Source organism: Neoarius graeffei, chromosome 10 (genome assembly GCF_027579695.1).
Source record: "Neoarius graeffei isolate fNeoGra1 chromosome 10, fNeoGra1.pri, whole genome shotgun sequence".
Lineage (NCBI taxonomy): Eukaryota > Metazoa > Chordata > Actinopteri > Siluriformes > Ariidae > Neoarius > Neoarius graeffei.
Genome location: NC_083578.1, coordinates 86183909 through 86203233, shown reverse-complemented (window position 1 = coordinate 86203233; position 19325 = coordinate 86183909). Strand labels below are relative to the sequence as shown.

General features: G+C 42.4%; 1 protein-coding gene across 7 annotated transcripts in view; it reads right to left on the bottom strand.

The window, feature by feature from the left end:
• Positions 1–19325, bottom strand: part of nfic (nuclear factor I/C) — a 335473-nt gene that overhangs the window by 54766 nt on the left and 261382 nt on the right. For 2 of the 7 annotated variants that reach the window (XM_060932492.1, XM_060932493.1), the window contains one exon: positions 17446–19325. This exon is cut by the window's right edge and continues 1529 nt beyond it. The exons of the other annotated variants lie outside the window; for them this stretch is intronic. The gene's annotated coding sequence lies outside the window, so the exon portion shown is untranslated. Of the gene's footprint in view, positions 1–17445 lie in introns of those variants that run through there. 7 annotated transcript variants of the gene reach the window in all.

The window sequence follows — 19325 nt, the reverse complement described above, 5'->3', positions numbered from 1 at the left end:
CTTCCTGATTCGCTGGCGTTGGTCATGTGACGCGACTGCTGAAAAACGGCGCGGACTTCCGCCTTGTATCACCTTTCATTAAAGAGTATAAAAGTATGAAAATACTGCAAATACTGATGCAAATACTGCCCATTGTGTAGTTATGATTGTCTTTAGGCTTGCCATCCTTCCACTTGCAAGTGGTAAGTGATATGCGCTGGGATCACACACACAGCGGCTCAGTCCGGAAATCACTGCTAGTGTGCTTCACTCGCGTGCTCTGTGAGCTGCGCAGGGCCAGAGTGCGCACCCTCCAGAGGGCACTCGCTGTTCAGGGCGGAGTGATTTGCAGCGCAGGATGCCTGTGGAGCCGAGCGTATCCGTGTATTGGTATTGCTGTGTGCACGCAAATCGTGTATTGGTGTTGCTGTGTGCACACTAATCGTTTTAAAAACGTTAATCTGATGATCCGCTGATACGGTCTAATGTAAACATGGGCCAAGACCGCCTTGTAGATGTTTGACAAATGATGTCTTAGACCCCCACCTCTGTTCAGTGATGGCCGTTCCAGGTTGACAAAAATGGCTTCTTTAACTCCTCGCTCATACCAACGATCCTCTCTGGCTAAAATGCGTACGTTACAATCCTGAAATGAGTGTCCTTTGTTGTTAAGATGAATGTAGACAGCCAACAAAGGACACTCATTTCAGGATTGTAACGTACGCATTTTAGCCAGAGAGGATCGTTGGTATGAGCGAGGAGTTAAAGAAGCCATTTTTGTCAACCTGGAACGGCCATCACTGAACAGAGGTGGGGGTCTAAGACATCATTTGTCAAACATCTACAAGGCGGTCTTGGACACTCTTCCCAGACGGCTGGGTGTACGCCAGGACCCAGCTGTTTTCAGTGACTCACAGGAGGACAGAGAGAGTCAGCTTGCCATTGATCACCCTAACGGGCAATCCTTTGATCACCCTAATGACTCGCCGTTCACACCCAGCCTCCAGTGACCCACACCAACATGATGCCTCAATGACACCTTAGATGAGCTGGTCATCAGAATTCTGATTCTGATCCAGGAGAAGATAAATATCTGATACTCCCTATTAGTCAGACAGAACTGAGGAAGTGTTGCCAGATACTGCTGACGTATTCCAGCCCAAAACATGTTCAAATCCGCCAAAATGCACTTAAAACCCCCCAATCTGGCAACACTGAACTGAGGAAGCCTTTTGGATGAGAGGTGAAACATTTTCAAGAATTTTCAAACAAGTCCAGTTGCCCATTTCTACCACCCACAGTTTACTATTACCTGGATGATTGAGAATCTTCACAGACAAGTGTGAATGGTTGTGTGTCTCTATGTGTCCGCCCTGCGATGATCTGGTGACTTGTCCTCTCGCCCATAGTCAGCTGGGATAGGCTCCAGCTTGCTCATGATCCTGTACAGGATAAGCGGTGACGGATAATGGATGGATGGATGGATGGACTAATATTCCCGTTTATATGCAGCCATGCACGCTCTAACATAAACTGTTGCCATGTTGGTTTGTTCACAACAGTGTAAACGGATCAGTCGCAAACTGCTGTAAAACTTGCCGTATACATGTCCAAAGAATGCTCCTAAAACCTGAATAACATTGGAATATTCCACATCATAATCGGAAAATGATAAGTTCGGATTGGAATATGCCATTTACACGCACTGGATCAAATTCAGAATACTGGTGGAATATTAGTGGACATGGAAATGCACTCAGTTGAAGATCCCAAAATAAACAATTATACTGTATCTATGATCGATGCTTTTTTTTTGTTTTTTTTTCCCCTACCAGCACTTTGAAAGAACGTGGATTAATGTTTAGGGAAGTAGCTTTGGGACCAAAAGGGTGCTGGTTCGACTCCCTTTTTTCTTTACCGTACATTTAACAGTTATTCCACGAAATCGAGTCGTCCATGAGCTGATGGTCGACGAGGCGCGTAGCACTGAGTGGTCTATAAGCCATGTACGACGAGATTGAGTGGAATAACAGTTTTATTCTCTCCACATTCACGGGATTTTGACAAACAGAGCATTTTTATTTTTACTGTTTTGCAAATTCGATAAATAAAAACTTTATACAAAACACCGACAAAATAGTTTCCACTTAGAATGTAAACAAACTGGCGAAATGACAGGAGCAATTTGTGAAAAATGCAATAATAATAATAATAATAATAATAATAATAATTCTTGAAAAATAAAAAAATGAAAAGATACGTTCTTACCACCAAATACTTTCATCCCATATTTCTGGGGTTTTTGTTTTCGAGTAGAGTTGGTTCAACAACACGCTCCGCCATTTTGTTTTTCTCTACTCACGGTATATGAGCTGATATCCTAGTAGTAGAGTAGCCAGTCAGAGCACATGATTGCTCATATCCAGTAAATGTGGATAGAATAATTCCATATATGTTCCATAAATCATTTCATGCCCTGTGTCTGAAATCGCTCACTCGTTCACTACTTCCTACTCCCTACATAGGGAATTACTGTATAGAGGACTATACAGTGAGCTCATTGGTAAAATGAAGAAACCCTTTCGGACACTACTCCGTCATGCTGATATTTACGTCATTACTGTCGCACAGTTTAAACGTGCCACATCAGTCAGCTGGTGGGTTTTCAAAAATATAAACAAAAAGCATGTATTTTTGTGATAAATCCATATTATCCTGAGCGCATTTCCCACATTAATCAATACAAAGCACCTGCATCTTTCAGTTCTTTTAAATCAAGGCTGAATACTTTCGTCTTTGCCGCTGCCTTTTATTAAATCAAATTTGAGACTTTTAAATTGATTTCTTTCAGCGTGACCGCAATGCATGATGGGAAATACTGCTTTGGTTAGTGACCATCGGTTGTACACTACTTTTCCTGATACATGGTGGGATACTTTGAGTGCACTATCTCATCTCATCTCATTATCTCTAGCCGCTTTATCCTTCTACAGGGTCGCAGGCAAGCTGGAGCCTATCCCAGCTGACTACGGGCGAAAGGCGGGGTACACCCTGGACAAGTCGCCAGGTCATCACAGGGCTGACACATAGACACAGACAACCATTCACACTCACATTCACACCTACGCTCAATTTAGAGTCACCAGTTAACCTAACCTGCATGTCTTTGGACTGTGGGGGAAACCGGAGCACCCGGAGGAAACCCACGCGGACACGGGGAGAACATGCAAACTCCGCACAGAAAGGCCCTCGCCGGCCACGGGGCTCGAACCCGGACCTTCTTGCTGTGAGGCGACAGCGCTAACCACTACACCACCGTGCCACCCCTGAGTGCACTATATAGGGTGTAAATAATCCTCACTAAGGTTTCGGACAGCACTACAAAATGGCTTCCCCATTATATAGTGCCCTATATAGTGAGTAGGGAGCGATTTCGGACACAGGGATAGTTTTGATGTCTTCAGTGTTCTACAGCGTAGAAAATAGTCACAATGCTGTGCAGAAAAACCTATGAATGAGTAGAGTATGGGGTGTACAAACTTTTGCCCGGTACCATACATCGAAACAATATACATAACATATCATTTTTGTCACATGACCCGTCAGTATAAACACAGACACAGCGAGCAGAAATCAGAAAGGCGTGTGTTGTCTGAGTTGTAGCATAGCTTTGTTTATTAATTTTTATATTTTTTTTTGCATAGAGAAACATAATCACTTCCAGTACTGTATTCATGAGCGATTTTTGCAAACAGCGATGGCGGAATACAATTATAATGAAATATTGTCAAAGCTTTGTAAAATTCCCCTCACACCAGTTCAAAAGCATGGGAAATTTAGTTTAAATTTGTTTTTGTTTTTTTAAATGAATGAGAAAAAAAAAAGAAACAAAACATGATTTAGTCGGCTTTTGGAAGCGGATTTCTAACTTTTACAATTTCGTAACATTCTAAAAATATATAGTGAATAACGAAACAAGGAAAAAAATTTCCAAGCTCAAAAAAAAAAAAGGTTTATGCGTGTTGTTGGTGTTGTTGTATAATAACAGCTGTGTGTAAACTAAATGTCCACATGCTCCTTCCTGGTGTGAGGTGTGTGTCTGTGCAGCAAGCAAGCGGTTAATGCATAACTACCATGGTAATATTCGCAAAGAATAATGAGAGGAAAGAAAAGAAAAAAAAAAACAAACCAACAACAAGAACAACAACAACAACAAAAAGAAAAAAAAAAAAACAGTAAAACCCTTAAAATTTAACACTGCATCAGAATGTTCTCTGAGAAACATTTCATCTCCACTTTGTCGTCGCGTCAACCTCCAAATTAGAGAGGAAACAGCATGCTTTATAAACCGAGAAAAGAAAACCTGTTACACCGAGAAATGAATACCATTATGAACAAACAGAAAAAAAAAATATTGTCAAACAGAATCAAAAATCCTATTACTGGGCGCGAGCACGATGAACCGAACTGAACGTCTTGCATTATTAATATTAATATTAATGTGTCGCAGCTTTTTTTTTTTTTTTTAAATCTCCGAATGACACACTGTTAGCGAAAAACAGACAGCGTGCCAGAGTGTTTTGGCATTTCAGAATTCATTCGTTGAATAGGATTATCAAAAAAGATTGCATAACTGCAAAGCGTTAGCATGGCTTTCACCCCTTTGAACAGAGACTGGTGACGAGCAGGCACTGGAGCCTGGCGGTCACGCCGAGGCCAGGCTTACACAAGCCTTCAGCCCTTTCTAACACATAAAACATTGGCAAAAAACAAAAGAATGAAAGAAAGAAAGAAAACAAACGAAAAGGAGACATTCCTAAAGACTGGTCATGGTGTGTGTGTGTGTATTGCACCAGTCATGCTGTGTTATTAACAGGCTTGGGTAAATCTGGCTCTTGAAAGCATTCACGGACAGGATGAGCTGAAAACGAAGCGGGAAAACGATCAGGCACTGCTCACTGAGTTGAGGATGGGTCTGTGTTTCGGGTTGTTTTTTGGTTTCGACGTCTCGTCTTTACGTTTGCTTTCAGCTGCTGGTATTTATTCTTGAGGATATCGAACGGGTTTCAACACGAGGGAATAAATACTGGTGATGGAAAAAAATGGATCAAAAGCATTTTTTGAGAAACGTTACGTTATGTCATGCTAGGTTATGTTATGTTTGCACAGTCAGGCTGGATCGCTCCATCAGAACAAACAAACAAACAAACAACCATCAATATCGTGATACTGATACAGAGATGCTTTGAAAGGGTTTATTTGCGATTTGAAACAGATTATTTGTGACGATTTGATTGCGATCGATTATGCACACGTGACGCGACGGCAACGCCAAAGGAAAACTCCACCCTGAAGTTGTAAATTCGTTTACATTGAAATATGCGAATTACTCGGTGGTTATTAGCTCATCCGCTGCTAGCTAGCTGAGGGGTTAGCATGTCCGCTTCTCGATCGGGAGATCGCGAGTTCTACTTGCGGTCGGGTCGTACCAAAGACCATCATAAAAATGGTACCTGGTCAGGCGCCGCAATACAGATGTGAGTAGGGAGTCAAACTCTCGCGGTTACCAGAGAACCCGCCCCCTACTGTAACCCCAGCTGTATAGGCGAGAGGCAGAGGGCTATAGAAACGGAGATCGGCGCCACCCAATGCGCCTGAAGGGCCTGGTTAGTACCAGGACTGCCTGGGAAGACCAGGGCATGGTGCAGGAAAGACTTTAGACTTTTAGATGAGTTTATCCCATCATGTGTTTTTCCGTCGTCCATATTTCACACAAATCGCTTCTTCTCTCTCAACTCTTCATTTCTTCGATTTTGATTCTTTCCGACATGAAGGTAGGGGTACCTAGGGTGCATATAACTTCTACGCAGATTTGCTTCATTACAATTATTCATGAAGTTATGGACTAATTAAGCCTTAATGAGCAGTTCAACAAAAAGGTCAGTTCCTCGCCGTTTTGGATTCTTTCTGGCAAATAGGTCGGTATTCCTAGGGTGGATATCGCTTCTATATATAGTGTATATAGCTCGCAACATTTATTGAGCAAGGAAGGTGGCCCACTTTAGATCGTTCCTTCTGGACTAGACGGGACCGGAGTGAGCTACGCCGTCATTGATGGTCTCGTTCCAATATTTTCGTTATTTCTGTGAAAAGTTACGAAGGTAGTTCAAAAAGTTTTCTCAGGAGAAAGATTGTTCTTGCGTTATTTTTCAACTTCAAAGCGCTTGGTCCACCGATGTTCAAGCTTCGTTATCCATTTGCGGAAGAAGGTCACATCCGGAGCCTCCAGATTCTGCTCAACAGCATGATCATCATGATCACTCTGAAAATGGCGACCATGCGAGTGGGAGTTCAGTTTGGGGAACGGACAGAGGTCAGGCGGTGCCAGGCATGTCAGCTCGAAGTTTTCTTTCCTCTCCTTTTTACTTTGCGTCTTGAGTTTTTCTGGACAGTCATTTAAGGCTTGATGGTATACACTTACACCCCAGAATGTGAGTTAATTATGCCCCTTGTTTCCAGGTGAGGCCAAGAACTTCTTGAAGTACCCTCAATAAGGGCTGGAGAAAAAAATTCAAACGTAAGCGATAACTATTTTCCTTTAATAAGAAATCCACGAGATGTTGATGCGAACGCTGGATTCACTCAAAGTCCCAGAATGCAATGCTGCTCGAAGATGCTGAGGGACTACGTCTAGTTAGTTAGCGATCCATGACATGACGAGTGCGATGGTCTTGATGGTGATACTGTATTAGTGGTATAAACTGATCTGTTTGATCTGAACCGAGTGTACAGGTGAGGAGGTGGACGGACTGAAGGACTAAAGCACCGCCGCATCGCTGTCTTTAGATAGAGATGAAGCAAAATCCCATTGACACCAGAAGTTTAAAAAGTTTGACTCAGAATTTCATTACAAAGGAAGTTAACGGTAATACGCAAGTCGTTCAGGATGGATTTTTCCTTTCAGTTCCGATTCGTTAGAAATATTGAACATTTTATCAAAACACTTTATGAATCCGTGGTTATCCCAGACTGCGACGTCGGATCGTTCCAGGATTACTGTGCGCCGAAACAATCATGGATGAGAAAACAAAGAAACAAGATTGCAGATTGAGATTCTGACCTGAAGAAGTTGTCCAGCCCTTACATACGGGGAAAGGAAAGAATACAAAGGTTTCAGTTTACACAAATCTGTTCGTCCCATCACATCAGCTTGAAGTCATCCAGACGACGGAAGAGGAGTACTCGCTAGCATTCGGTTCAGTCATGAGGCATGAGCCGTGCGCCCTTACTGACCGCTCCAAGCGTCTGCATCATCAGCCAAGGAAATCTGTGCTGCGTTTCACGCCCGTTTACCTTCAGCTTCTTCGCTACACATCGCTAATGATCAAAGTGCCAACACTCGTGTCCTGCAATCACTGTGATGTTCTAGTGCATAAATTCTGCGTGTTATATTCATATAATACAATACAGTACTAATCTCCTTCTCTAACACTGACCCATCAGGAAACATCGTCTCAAATCATCGGCCATTGCACATGCACAGCTGCTCCGAGCTCTGAATTTCTCCAGCAATACTGTCTTATTAAAGTGGCGAGTGGCGCTCTGAGTGGCGAGTGGCGCTCTGAGTAGCGAGTGGCGCTCAAGTGCTGCTGATTAAAGATGTCTCCAATTAAAAACAAAACGAAAAAATCGCCATCGTCAGACGTCGGAATAGGAATCGGAACGTTCTTTCCAACTCTTTCCAACACGGCTGACGTAAAGGAGAAATGACGCCAAGTTTGAAAAAAACAACAACATACTGTTAAAGCAGCTATTCTCTCTCTCTCTCTGTCTTTCACTCTTTCTGTCTTTCAATACTTTTCGTATTCATCGTTAAGGTTGACGGACAGAAATATTTCTACAGAAACATCATAATCATAAAAAAATTATCAGACAAAATATCAATAATCAATAGCAGGATATCTAGTGCAATCTTTCGAATGGAAGGAAGGAAGGAAGGAAGGAAGGAAAACAAGTGTTTATCGTCGAGTGAAAATAGTGAATCGATAAAAGAAGAAAAGAGAAGAACAAAATAGTGATGGAATTTGCATATCCCCTCGACGCTAACCGAGGCTTTAGTTTCAGTTTCATTCAAATGACGACAAGTGAGGCTGAAGTTCCACGAGTCCTCGCTTCCAAGCCGAACGCCCGAAGCTCTCAGGTAAAGGCTTTACGACGGCGGTGCCGAGCCTCGACACCATGAACAGCAGATCCTTTAGAAGGAACATGCAAAGTTTTCTGTGGCTTTGCCACAAGCTTATGATACCCAAACCCGAACCACAAACACAAACGTATTTTCTTCTTATACAAAAATTTTCTGTACATTTCTTTTTTTCCTTACTGTACTAGATATATACGGTAAGCATTTATCATTTATAGTACACAAGGTCGTGTTCAAAATGTAACAATATGCATAACAATTATTCATTATCCATTATTCAGTTCTGTAAAAATATTCGACGAGGGTTTTTGAAATAAAACGCGTTGAGGTTTTTTTTTTGTTGTTTTTTTTGTTTTTTTCATACATGCACCAGCTCAAAGACATCAACCATCACACACGTGCGGTGATGACGGATCCGGTCTTGCTGAGCGGTCCTGTCTGTGTCTGAGCTCTCTCGCTACAAAATGGAAACAAACAAAAAAATCATAAAAAGGCGCAAAAAATGATGAAAAAGGAAAAAGAAAAGGAGCAGACGGCGTGCTCGTATCGCAGGCTTCTCGACGGGCTCTCGCTGCTGGCGGCGACGGCGGCGGCACCCTGGCTGGAGGGCCAACGGCTTCTGATAGGTGTGGAGTGTGGAGCAGTGCAAATCTTCACAGGGCAGGTGATGGGCAACGTGCATCTGCCCCGGGAAATCCTGACCGTGCGTGTATGGATTGACACGTAGGCACTGTGAGTAATGCCGGAAGTGCGTTTAAAGCGGCAATTTGTTGTTTTTTTTTTTAACTTTTCTTTAACTAACTCCCAATTTGTTCATTTGCCAATTCCTGTCCTCTAGCTAACTCTGCTCGTGACGTGACGGCCGTTAGGGAGGGAGAAGACTGGAACATGCTTCCTCCGAGCCACAGGAAGCTTGTTCTGCATCACAGGGCAGTTAAACATGCGCTATCTACCCTCTTCTACATACTCAAACTTATAGATGTCAACGACTGGCTAGTGTCTCTGTGACTGACAAGACGGAAGGAGCATGGAAATTTTGCTTCCTTGGACTCCCAATCTCAGATGGCTGTCTCATCATAAGGATTTGGATTTCTTTTCTGTTTACGTTTTTAAGTTTAAAGCGTCGATTCAGAGATTTGCCTTGTAACGGATCTTGCTAGTGTTTTCAGGCTTCTGTTACGTTTCTCAGCCCAGAAATGAGACTTGAGGCTTCTACAAAACACCAAACGCAAACGACTGAAAAATCCAGTTAATTTTTCATTCTTGCTGCAATTTGCCTTGCAGTCAGAAGATGGCTGTAAAAAATGACATACGGCTTCTTTAATGAGTTTGAGTTTGGCAGCGCACCATGGAGCCGTACGGTATTACGTAACACTCCCATTCAGTGCTCAGTGACACAAATCCTACAGGATGTTGATGTTCTTGATTTAGAGACACTTGTCACTAGTTCAGGGATTCTTTGACGTTTTGCAGCCAGGATCGCTTTGGTTTGGTTTTATTTCCATCAAAAAAATAATAATAATGACAGATTTCCTGACTATGCTTCACGGACCTCACGGCTGGAGTTAAAGGTACCACAGTGTTCCTCGCTTCTTCATCGTGGGCAGAAGCCCTGCCTCATCACCTGCTCTGTTAAATAAAAAGAAAGTTGCTTGCTGAATGTTGACAGCACTTTTTGTTGTGTGTGTGTGTATCATATGGGTTTGATGGAAAGGGTTTCATCGCAGCGCTCCTCTCCTGCCAGGGTTGAGCCGGACTTCGTTCTCAAAGCCGTCAATGATCTTCAGAGATCTTAACCACGGGCTTCATGTAAACAAAACCGCATGTTCTACCAATTCCACTTTTTTTAAAAACAAAAAAAAAATTGTTTTTCTGTGTGTTTTTTTCTTTCGCTTAACTAACTCACTAACAAATCTAACTATCAGCAAATCGTAATAGCTACCAGAGCCGCAAAACAATACATTTCACCGCATCACAAACTAGAATATGGCCTTTACTGATCCAACACGATCGTTTTTTTTCTTATTCAGCACTCTCCCTTTACACTACAAACTAATCAGTTATAAATATCTTTCCTACACTCTAACCTTACAAAAAAAAAAGAAAATACAAAAGTACTCAGAGTATCGAAAAACATCACGTAAGCATTTCTGGATAAATCAAGTCCAAGTGAAAAAGAAAACAACAAAAAACAATAAGAAGAAAAAGAAGGAAAGATCCCCTCGTACTTGTTGATTTTTGCCAATTTATGGGTGTCTGAGGGAAAAAAACATCGGGCGGACTGTCAGCCAAAACAAGCTCATCAGTAATGAGGGAAGGTGCAGCGTAACAAACCACATCATCACATTAACCACCGGAGACACTGGTCTGGAACTCATCAAGTCACAGCTCCAAAGATCTGGACTGAACACTGAGATCCGAAAAGAATTAGGCCTATTAGAAGACAGGGGCGGGGGGGGGGGGGGGGGGGGGGGAAGAAGAGAGAAAGGGGGGGGAGAGAGAGACAGAGAGAGGGAGAAAGAGGGGGGAGAGAGTGAGGGAGAGAGAGAGGGAGAAAGAGAGATGGGGAGAGAGTGAGGGAGAGAGAGGGAGAAAGAGGGGGGAGAGAGGGAGGGAGAGAGAGGGAGGGACAGGGTGAGGGAGAGAGAGAAAAAGAGAGACAGAGGGCGGAGACAGTGAGGGAGAGAGAGAGGGAGAAAGAGGGAGGGACAGAGTGAGGGAGAGAGAGAAAGATGGGGAGAGAGAGAGAAGAAGGAGAGAGACAGAGAGGGAGGGAAGGAGAGAGGGAGAGAAAGAGTAGGAGGGAGGGGGGAGAGAGTGGGGGAGAGAGAGTAGGAAGGAGGAGGGAGAGTAAGGAGAGAGACAGAGGGGGGAAGGAGAGAGGGAGACAGAGTAGGAAGGAGGAGGGAGAGGGGGGAGAGAGACAGAGGGGTGAAGGAGAGAGGGAGACAGAGGAGGAGGGAGGAGGGAGGGGGCAGAGAGACAGAGGGGGAAGGAGAGAGGGAGGAGGGAGAGACAGAGGAGGGAAGGAGAGAGGGAGACAGAGTAGGAGGGAGAGGGGGAGAGAGACAGAGGGGGAAGGAGAGAGGGAGAGACAGAGGAGGGAAGGAGAGAGGGAGACAGAGTAGGAGGGAGGGGGAAGGAGAGAGGGAGAGAGAGTAGGAGGGAGGAGGGAGAGGGAGGAGGGAGAGAGAGCGCAAGGAGGGGAGGAAGGGGGAGGATGGGAAACACTACTGATTTAACATTGAGCGAGTTTCAGAATCGTAACGTTCCTCCAAAACTAGACAAAATCCCCAGAAATGCTCACAGCGCTACGACGACTGAAAGATAAAATGGCCGCCGTGTCAGGTCACATCGTCATCAACAGACAGCAGGTCAGCACGAATCACACGGCCCATCGGGAACTTAATATCATTTAAATTAAGGCAGATGTTCATAAGGCTACAGAAAGACTGCACGATGAGTCAAAGGTTCATACAGGATTTTTCTCACAAGCATCAGCTGCCATGACGTTGATTTTCTTCTTATATTTTCGTCATATTTTTCATCCGAGCTCCATCCGGGACATGGAGAACCAAAACCGGGACATAAATCTCTGTATGTCACTCGTGAAGAAATCGATGAATTGTTTTGATACATTTGGGGACTTTTTGTTTGTGAACGTGTTGATATAATAAAAAAAAAAAAATCACACACTGGCTTGAAGATAATGAAGTTTATCTTCTCGGGTTGAAAAAAATATTTTCACTTGTCCAGTATGTTCATCATTCGAAGATAAACATCATATCTTCATGCAACCTTTACATAAAGTTGTGTACTCTCTCTCTCTCTCTGATCTTTACCTAAAGTCAGTCATACAACACAACACAACCATATCACCATTAAAAGTCACATGACTGAAGTGTTCACCATCAAAATGGACGCCAGCTGATGTTTGATGGAATAAGCCTTTATAAACCTAGAGTCAGTCGTCATATAGCCTTAGAAACATCATTAAATGAAATGAAATGAAGTATTAGCAAACATGCTAACTTGTGATTTATCATTCCTTCACTGATTCAGCTCGAGTGGGGATCTCACACTGATCTGGATTCAGGATTACATTTCAAGTACAAAATGATTCTGGATGCATCTCGATTCTCCATTTTTTTAAACACTTTTTTAAAACGCTGTACCTTTTCATTCTCAGCTCTGGTGCGTGAAAGCCCAGGTTTCAGCCACGGCGTGGAGGCACTGATACTGATTTATTCCCCTGATGAAAATGAAAACCGGTTCTTCACTTGAACATGAAGACTGATTTTTTTTTCTCACGTTTGTCGTATTCCAGATTTGTCCAGTTCTTTGTTCTTCCAAATCCTAAAATCCAAAATGTTTTCACATCATTGCTTTTAAGATAAAAGTCTGAGTTCATGTTCAAGCTAGGTACAAGTGCTGTAGTATTTGAGATCGGTCTTGATCTCAAGACCACTTTCTGAAGGTCCTGGTCTCGGAAGCGAGTGCATTTTTACTCGGTCTTGTCTCAGTCTCGGATGTCGAGGACTCAGGATTTTATTTCAAGACCGATCAAAACCACAGCTGTGGGGATTTCACTAAACTGCCTGTGTATTGTCGGATCTATTTGTTCACATCGTTACTGTGATTGGATGTAAAACTTCTTGCTAATGGACCAATAACGTGGCTTATTGCTAATTTTAGATATTTTTTCCTATTAGCTGTCACCCTTCCCCCACACTGCTCTGGTTCTGGTCTTGACTTGATCTCAACTCCTCGAAGTCTCAGTCTTGTCTTGGTTTCGATAGTCTTCGATAGACTACAACACTACTAGCTAGCTTAGCTAGGCTCCAACGTACACATAGCGCACTCAAAGCCAGATTTACTAACCAGTGCCGATTAGCATGAGGTCGGAATATAAAAAAAACGCACTAATGGGAGTGGCCAGTTCTGGAGATGATCTACTAACACTGACCAATAATGACCAAATTCAGTGTCGGGTCGCAAACAGGGGCGTGGCCTGTCCTTCTAGTCAGAGGTTTGAGGTAGAGGTCTGCGTGGGACAGAATTTTCAGTCCCGCTCCCGCATTGTGCAGTCCCGCTCTTGCCAAGAATTATGATTTTCAGTCCCGCTCCCGCCCGCGCCTGCCATATTTTGTCCCGCTCCCGCCCGCAAATCCCGCATGATGCAGACGTTCGCGTTATTTCTCACGAAAGTTCTTGTCATTGGCTTGGGGAATTAAACATGCTGAGTTTAGCTGAGCTCTCCACTGACTGATCCTTCACCTAGCGCACGTAGCGAGGGTGCGCGTTGCCAGGCGGCATGCGCAGCTGAGGCTTTACAGAGATACCCATTGTGAGCTTCACTAGAGGAGCTCTGCTCTTCTGCCATGATCGGAGATCTCAAACATGGAAAGGAATCGGAAATGTACGCGAGATTAGACCACATCCGCAAATTTAGGCATCTTAAAATGTTTTTATTAATGCCAAATAAAATATCCAGCACAAATTATATATGATAGACATAAATTAATAATTTATAAATTTTATTTTAAACACGTTTTTAGTTAGCAGGACTGCAGCTTATCACCTCTCCCGCCCGCTCCCGCATTGTGCACTCCCCCTCCCGCCCGCGTCCGCAATGAGCTTTCAAAATTTGTCCCGCGCCGCACTGCTTTGCGTCGGGTCCCGCGGGTCCCGCGGGACTCCCGCGGGAGTGCAGGGCTCTAGTTTGAGGTCATGTTTGATTTTCTCCGGCAAATTAAAAAAAAAAAAATAACATGGATTAGCGATCGATATGTTTCAATACCATATTCCTGTGGCATTCTAAATAAATTAACTTGAGTGGAGAAAATTCTCTTCCTTCTGCCACATGCTCTGTCATAGCGGCAACTTGTTTTCACAGTTGTATCAAGTGCACAATGGGTTAAGACTTTTTTTTTTTTCTGGCGTTAAATCAGAAGGGGCCTTTTAGTCCTTCAGAGAAGCCCAAACACATCAGCATTTCAAATGTTATATTTAATTTCTTTCATTGTTTCATAATTTCATGATAATTATTTTCTTCTAATTCTAATTTGGCCTCATTTTCTATCAAACGTGCTTCGGACGTGAAAGGGTTACTGTCCGGAAAGCATTAAAATCGAGTTTTCCAATGAGATTGTTTTGTTTGTTGTGTCGAGGCTGAGAAGAGTTTAGAGCTGCTCACTCATTGGTTAGGACGTCATTACCGGGACAGAAAGCCATGGCAGTGTATGTTTATGCAGGAAGTGACAGATGAATTAACCAATCAGATTTTGATTTATAGTGGGAGGGACCAAAAATTTATTGCCCTCGACCTTCTCAAAGGCCAACGTGAGCTTAACCATGAGTCGGCGCCATCAGCGCAGCAGTGAAGTCACCTTCCAGCCGGTGTAGCGTTCATCAGTAGTGTTAGCGAATGCTAATAAAGTGATCAGTGTTATCTATCGAGAGCGAGTAGCACAGGCTAACGACCGAGAAACTAAGATTTCCGTCTTGAGACTCTTCTTCCAGTATTTTTCTCTCAGACTCAAGTATTAATTCCTCTGTCTAATTTACTTAATTACTTTTAAAATCAACATCGACAGCTACACACAACAGAGCGACCTGGCAGTCTGCTGCTAATCCCTGTTGCTTCTTTGGTGTCTGGCTAAGTTTTGGCTGAGCTCAAGCCCCTGCTCCAATAGTAACGGTTTGACACTGCGTTACGTAAAGCTGCAATTAGAAAATCGACTTCCACAAACCTTAGTAAATCACGCTGCATGATTCATTTTAACACTCTCCTCCGACAAATTTTGCAGTCTGAAAGGGAAATTCCGACAAATACATATGTGATGAGGTCATCCGTGAAAAACCGTGTCCACGCCTTTCCATCGCTAATTTTTCACCGTGTGTCTTTACTCAATCCAGAGAGTCTTTGTAAATCTGGCTCTTGTTTTCTTACGTCTTTAAAGCTTGACGGCCTTTCGATTTCATAAAATCGGTGAAATTTAGTTCCATCTGAAATGTGGTCATTGTGATATGTTTATTTCTGTAATATCTCACAAAATATCAGGCCGTTCTGTTCTGTGGCTGGGAAGTTATTTAATTTGACGGGATTAAAGCAAATAATGTGCATGAAATCGCTCGCTTCGCGCAGTCAAGCAGACAGAGGAAGTCCGTGTGTGTGTGCGCATGCGCAGGTTTCCATTTGAGCGTGCACTGACAGTTCCATCATCCTGTCGCTAAACGAACAGCTGATCACACCGAGGTGCTCGCTGAGCGCCGATATTTATTAGTTTGGTCCTGCGTTTCCTTTCCTTCGTATATAACATAACGTCTTTTCTTCTCGCTTTCTTTCCGTTACTGTAGTCGGTCTTTCACGGTTCATTCGCACACTCACGTCCTCCATTTTTCTCTCCTGTTTCAAATTTGTATCCCACAATGCCTTGCGCGAACAGGGAAAGCCCACCACGTGATGGTGCATGACGTAGTATCTTGTATTGGGTCATGGTGAAGCAGGAAAAAATAGCGGAGAATTTAGGGACACGTGGTGCTAAAGTCATTCATTGCTCTATTTAAAAAAATAAAATAAAATTGGAAGTCTGTGATTCTAATTCGGTCCACTAAACAAAAATAATTGGGTGTCGGGAAAATTCTTTTTATGACCTACACTTGAAAAATCTGAAAGGCAGTCTAGCTTGAAGTTTCGTAAATTGTTCATGACTTATTTTTTGCATGATGATCATCTCTGCTTTGATGAATAATCAATAGAATTGAGATGCATCGCAGAATCCTGTCATCTACTAAATAAAATTTCCAAATTTTTGCTGTCGTCCCAAATCATCATTCTGACACTTTCGACCCTCTGAAAGCTCTGGCTGTGTCGACAACTCGGACACTCTAGCACTCTTCAGCTACACACAATTCTTTCATTTTTCCATTTCAGGTTTACGATTTTCCATTTTTCTGTTTCTAATGTTCGTTTTTCGTTCCTGGCTGTCATCATCATCAGTCCGTCCTCGAAGCTACATTCATTCTAAATAGTTAAAAAGCAAAACAGAAGAAGAGAAAGCGTTAACAATAACAGCTCGAGTGATTAAAATGGTATGAGTGATGATCTGACCCAAAGAGCAGGTCCTGTAGCAGGTCACTCATCTACAGTAGAAGTAATATCAATGAAATGTGAAATGACGACTTAAAAAAAAAAAAAAGTAAGGATTTCATGCGATGGAAAGACAACCACGCGTACGTATCAAAGGGGGAAAAATTAGGAAGCCAGTCTCACCTGTCTCAATCTACTGCACTCTATCAGTCCTAATCAGATAGTGCCAAGCAAACATGCATCGTTACTTCTTTTTTTTTTCTAAATATTTTTTTTTTCCCAGCGACGATTGGTTACATAAAAAAAATTCATTTACAATTCTCAATCATGTATTATTGTTCTTAACTAAAGGCAAGGCACATAATGTGTTATATAAAACGTCGTGCAAAGTCGAAAGGGGGTTCGGGGTGGGGGTTTCGGGTTGTTGCGGGGAGTTTCGATTCAAAACCGATGTCGCGCATCGCAAGGTAAAAAACAAAAAAACAAAACTCGTCCGTTCGCAATCCCGATGCGCTCTGTACTGTGGGGGATTTATGTAGGGGTTTACGTAGTTACGACTCAAGGAAGAGCTTAGCTTCAGAGATTCTAATAAGATTATCTGCCATGCGCCCATGTCAAAGATACGGTGGTCATTTGAGCTTTTTTTTTTATCTCTTAGAAAGCACCATGCAGTTATTTATATATATAATTGATATATAGAGAGATTCTCATGTCAGCACCTTGAATGCAAAGCAATCAGTTATGTCATGTGTAATCGGGGTCTCGTGGTGAATAGAAGTGGTGTAAAAAAGCGCTAGTGAAGGCAAGTACTAAAGTGTGCTAAGTGTGTGGGCGCTTTAGTCTCGGGGTTAGTTATGTGGGTTTATTTCGCCTGTATGGAAGCCCCTGTTTGGTACAACTGACGGGGATTGATAATGATAGTCAGGGATGCATCGATACTCAAACTGATATTGGGATTTGATGTGATACGGGGATTTATCGTAAAAAAAATCTCAGATAGCAGGTCAGACTCCGTGACGTAGACCTAGCGGAACAGACAGGTGATGCAAAGGAGGAGTTTTATGGTTAATTTGATTAAAAGAAACACGGCACAAAGAGTTCATCTATAGCTAGGTGAGAAAATGGTCACGGAACGATACGAAACATACTTTACCATCCAAACTACCTAGCTAGCTAGCTAGTTTGGATGGTAAAGTATGTTTCGTATCGTTCCGTGACCGTTTTCTCACCTAGCTAGCTAGCTAGCTAATATAGCTAGCTAATTCACGTCATTCCAAATCAACTTATTCAACTAACATTATAAAGGACGAGCCGCATCGAATACGTGTGAGTTTTATGAGAGTTATTGAAAAAAAAAACGTAAACATAAATGGAGAGAAATAAAATGTTCCGTGATGTCCCTGATTGATTAATAGCAAGTAGGTTAGTCAAATCGGTATTGGGATCAGTATCGGTATTGGCGTTGACGAGAACAAGAACAGCAACAAAAAATGCTATCGATGCATCCCTAATAAAAAAAAAAAAATAATAATAATAATAATAATAATAAAAATAATAATAATAAAAATAATAATGATGCTTTAAAAACCCAAATCAACTGAAACTGTTGCAATGTTGTAGGCACTTTTCATGGTTCTGGGATTATTTTGGGTTTGGTAGCAGATTCAAGCCCTGATGTTCGTCCGTTAATACTTTTAACTCAGCACACGAGCCTGCTCTGAAGAAATCCAGATAGGAAATATCCACGCTCGCTGTCCCTGTGCAAAGAATTCTGGGAAGCACAGAGCCGCATGGCTAAAACGTCAGCAATTTGGCTTAAATACAATCAGCGTTCATGGTGTGTGTGTGTGTGTGTATGTGTATTGTATTTGAAAATAAAGCATGTGAAAATAAAATCAACAGGGATCCATAAAAGCGTGGGGATTAAAAAAAAAAATTCCTTGAAGCATGGTGGCGGCGGCATTCTCAAAGTCAGGATACACGATACGCAGTCGGATGGACGCTTGGCGTGTCCGAAGCGGATATTCGTGCACCCGAAGAGAACACAACGGTACATTTCTAAAACATTAAGTCAAACCTGCAGCATTCATACGAAGAGAAAGGTATCGGAAAGATGCAAAGAAATAAAAGAAGGAGAAGAAAAATAATAAAAGTAGTAGTGCAATGCCTGTAATTTCCAATACAGTTTACACAAAAAAGAAAACAAAGAGTCGATTCTAAACCCAATGCTGTCGTATTAGTGACAGAACTCGAGTCCCTACTCCCTTTGTCACTGTGTAGGCGAACTCCACTTTTCTACTTTTATCTACGTGATTCGTGATCATCCTGTGGAAGTTGTTCACTACTGGGTGGGGCTTCAGACGCGCACGAATGTCATCTACACCGATACAAACACACTCCGTGTATGCTGCGTTCATTCATTTTTCGTTCTGAAGTTGTATAGACAGAATAAAACAGTAATTCCACTCAATCTCGTCGTACATGGCTTATAGCCGACGAGGCGCGTAGCACGTACGACGAGATTGAGTGGAATAACTGTTTTATTCTGTCCACATTCACTGGATTTTGACAAACGGAGCGTTTTTATTTAAATTTTTCGCAAATTAGATCGATAAAAACTTTACCCAAAACGCTGAAAAAATAATTTTTGCTTAGAACGTAAACAAACCGGCGAAATAACAGTCGCAATTTGTGAAAAATGCTCTAATAATAATAATAATAATTCTTGAAAAATAATAATTAAAAAATACGTTCTTACTTCCCCATCAAATACTTTCATTCCATATTTTGTTGCTTTTTGGGGTTTTGTTTTCCAGTCGAGTTTTTATTTCATCCTCGGTCGGTTCAGCAAAACATTCCGCCATTTTGTTTTTCTCTACCCGCGGTATATGAGCCGATATCCTAGTAGTACAGTAGCCAATCAGAGCGCTCGATCGATCGCTCATATCCAGCGAACGTGAACAGAATAAATACTGGACACACCCGAATGAGAAATCCTTTTGTTTCTTCTTTGCGTTTATTAACAAACGATCCAGATGTGTATCATGAATACAA